Source organism: Podarcis melisellensis (assembly GCF_964234715.1).
Source record: "Podarcis melisellensis genome assembly, chromosome: 13".
Classification (NCBI taxonomy): domain Eukaryota; kingdom Metazoa; phylum Chordata; class Lepidosauria; order Squamata; family Lacertidae; genus Podarcis; species Podarcis melisellensis.
The window spans coordinates 34230726-34234877 of record NC_138545.1 but is presented as its reverse complement, the minus strand read 5'-3'; positions in this window follow the sequence as shown (position 1 = coordinate 34234877).

The following is a 4152-nucleotide window of genomic DNA, read 5'->3' as shown; positions in this document are numbered from 1 at the left end:
GTCCCCACAAAACGCTTCATCACAGTTTCTTCCTATGTATTGAAAGGGCCTTTGCTGCACGATACCAAATGTAACAATTCACTGATAAATGTATCTATGTACTGGCTCACAGGGAAAACTTCAGAAATTCATATACAATGGTACCTCGGGTTACATACGCTTCAGGTTACATACACTTCAGGTTACAGACTCCGCTAACCCAGAAATAGTGCTTCAGGTTAAGAACTTTGCTTCAGGATGAGAACAGAAATCGTGCTCCGGCAGCGCGGCGGCAGCAGGAGGCCCCATTTGCTAAAGTGGTGTTTCAGGTTAAGAACAGTTTCAGGTTAAGTACGGACCTCCGGAATGAATTAAGTCCTTAACCAGAGGAACCACTGTAGTCATGTGAGCTCAGCTACTCAGCAGCCCCTTTGCCTGAGTGATAATCCCTGGCATCCTGATACCTGAGTGCCAGACAGGTAAGCCATTCCAGAAATAACAAACCCAGATGAAGACAAGAGGGTGTGATTAACTTGGCTGGGAAACAGGGAAATGTAAAGATCTCTTTTGTTACACTTGATGGGTGTTTGGTGAAGGGCAAGGAGAACCATGGGGCAGGGTCCAGGATGCTCAGATTACTGCCACCAGACCTCCCCTTTCATGATGTAACCATGATGTATTAGTGATGTAGTTTGGGAGGGTGTAACATGGGGATTAGCAGCTAATAAAAGTTAGGGGCTCTTTAGTTCGGGGCTTCCATCTTGCTTCGTCTTGCAGTGAATTGGAGTCCTGTCATGACAGTTTCAATAAAAACCAAACCTATTGGCTGCTGTTTTGCTCCAATTTTCCTGATTGGTGTCCTTGCTTTTTTGTCCAAGGGAGCCCTCGTTCTCTGTTAACAGTTATAACAAACAAAAACAACCACACAGATTAAAAGGCCAGAGATTGCTTAATTAGCCAAAGGCCTGGGAGAACAGGAATGTTCTTACCTGTCTCCTGAAGATATATAACGAAGGAGCAAGTGAGCCTCCTTGGGGAGAGCATTCCACAAACAGGGAGCCACCAAAGAAAAGGTCGGTTCTTGTGTTGCCACTCTCTGGACCTCTTGCAGAAGAGGCACACAGAGAAAGGTCTCAGACAATGATTGCAGGATCCAGGTCAGTTCATACATAGCCTGTGTCATGGGAGGGTGCCATCTTTCCCTTTGCTTCAGGCATCAAAATGTGTTTGGCTGGTCCAGCATTTGACACTACTTGAGTGAACAAAGTGATGAGTGCGGTGGCCTTTAGACTTTTCGACAGGGTTCAGTCTGACTCATTTTCTCCTTCTAAAGCACAACAGAGGTTTCCCAGCCCACTCACAGGTCCTTATAATATCAGTGGAAACAGTTGATCCTGGCAGTGGCGTAGCGTGGGTTGTCAGCACCCGGGGCAAGGCAAGTAATTTGCACCCCCTAACCCGTGGATTTGCGCCCCCTAACCCGTGGATTTGCACCCCCTAACCCATGGATTTGCGCCCCCTAACCCTGACCCCTGGAGGTTGTGCCCGGTGCGGCCGGTCCCCCTGCACCCCCCACGCTACGCCACTGGATCCTGGCGAGTATTAACCGCTTTCAATTTTAACCTGAGGATTGTCATTTGTCCAGTTTTAATTTTAATTTATTTGAATTAATTCTGGGATGCATTTTAATCGATTGATTGCTTGTTTTTATGCATATTGTATTATTTATATGATGTTACCTACTCTTAGCCCGGCTCCAGCTCCTCTGAGGGTGGGGTACAAATAAAAAATTGTTGTTGTTGTTATTATTAGAAAACATATGCCTCTCTATTTAAAACCTGGGAGTTAAGAACTTTGCCAGAAGGCACAAGTAAATATTTGATTTACTTTGTACAGCTGAAAGGAGTCCAGAAACTAAACTGAACTGAAAAAGTGTTTGTTGGCAGCACCAGGGGAGGGGAAGCATTAGGAGACAGAGAAGGGGCAAAGAGCTTTTCTAGGCTGGCATATACTTTGTTCCACATATTAGATTTCTGAAAGGATTAATGTATATTGCGGGTACAGTGGTACCTCGGGTTAAGTACTTAATTCGTTCCGGAGGTCCGTTCTTAACCTGAAACTGTTCTTAACCTGAAGCACCACTTTAGCTAATGGGGCCTCCTGCTGCCGTTGTTCCGCCAGAGCACAATTTCTGTTCTCATCCTGAAGCAAAGTTCTTAACCTGAAGCACTATTTCTGGGTTAGCGGAGTATGTAACCTGAAGCTTATGTAACCCGAGGTACCACTGTATGTGGGAGTCATTTATTTACATGGATGGGAAGCTTGCTCCTCCTTCTTTCCCCATGTAAGTTCTTTTTTTCTGAGTTTGCTTATGGGGCAGAAGGAATCCTGCCAGAGTTAGGGAATAAAATTGATCTTAGGGCTCCCTCTAGCGTTGGCCTTTTGTGAAATGCGCAAATATAAACATCAATTTGCTTCTGCAGGTCAGCAAGGAAAAAAGAAAGGAACTTTGGGCTCCTCCAGGCTGTTGTCTTATTGTGGGAGTGCAACGGCAGCAGGTTCATGATGCAATAATAGTGCATTTATTCTGCTTTGGTATGTTCTGCAATGTTTCCCCAACACTACCAAATTATTGTGTCTGGAGATGCTAAAGCACAACAAAAGCGAGGTAAAAAATAAACCCAAACATTTGCAGTATTAAAAAGTATGGGATTTCAGCAGGAAATTATGGGATATGCATTGACTGGAAATGAAGCAGTATGGCCACCCCAAAACTTTTTCAGGCACAAACTGTATGGAAAGTGAAATCACATGTGACCGACACAATAGCATCATGAACAAAAAACTAATCATGGACATGCAATAAATATGATGTCATCATCCCAGGCATAAATTGAAGGCTTGCTCAAAGGAAAATTAACTGGGCAGGCAACTACCAGCTTTAGACTGTCACATCCTGATGTGAAGGGTCCCAATAATGCCCTCTTTGGTATGGCCTAGATTTCTGGTATTGGTGGAGGGTTGGACTAGATTATATTTGGGGTCCCTTTTAACTGTATGGCTTTATGATCCCTGACCTGAACCTTTTCCTCTGCCAACTCAGCTTCTTTAATGGAGATCTCTCTTTCTGCAGACAGCTGGTCATGTTCCGTTTCATATACCCATCAAGTGTGACTTTGCAATGAAGTAAGATGAGGCAATTGCTTCTGGTAGTGGGTTTGGGGGACTCACCTTAAGCACAACTGAGCGGGTGACACAAGCAATATACACCCCATGGGGACATCATGTACTGGGGAGTCCTCAGGAGCCCCACTGGGTCCATGTAATGAATGAAGCTCCTATCCTCTTCAATGAATCTTATTTCTGGGAAAGAGGATTCTGACATCATGTAATGGGAGGAGGCACCACTTGGAATTTTCTCTGTAGGCACCAAAATGCCTTGGGCCAGCCCACTGAAGCCATTGACAAATCCTTCTAGAAACAGCCAAGAAACCATCTCTTTTGTGTACTGTGTTATCTTCGTTTCCTGATTTCCACTGCATTCCAGCAAAACACAGCCCACTCCCCTATTCCCACATTGCATATTCAAGGCAATGACATTTGACCTTTAAGGTCAAACAACTTTAATCCAGAGAACAATGTTTTCCTAACCAACAAGGGATGTTGTCCGCTCTCTCCTTATCAGGATGGCCACTTGCCACTTTACCCGAAAGCTAAGAAAATCATAAAAATAATATATGATGAAAATTGGACTTTGGGATAAATGGGGAGGGGCATCAGATACAGAAGCTAGCACGAGGGTGTGAGTGGACTCCTTTGCCTAAGAGGAAATCAGATAGGTCCAACAAAGTTCCTACAGATGTTCATTTAGGGGCCCAAGTCCTGGGATGCAGTTCTTCACTAATTAAGGCTAAAACCCTAAACGCACTAAGGAATAAACTCTATTAAACAAAAAAAGGGATTACTTCTGAGTGAACATGCATACGCTTTACACTGCACAATTCCCCCCCCCCACACACACACACACTTCATCTTATCCGATTGTTTTAAGGACATGAGTCTAGATCGCAAGAACTTGGTGGCGGTGCAAGAGAAAGGGAGGGAAAGATGAAGGAGGGAAACAGATATGGCCAAGTTTAGCTGTTCTTGTGTAGCACAATAGTGAATTGGGAG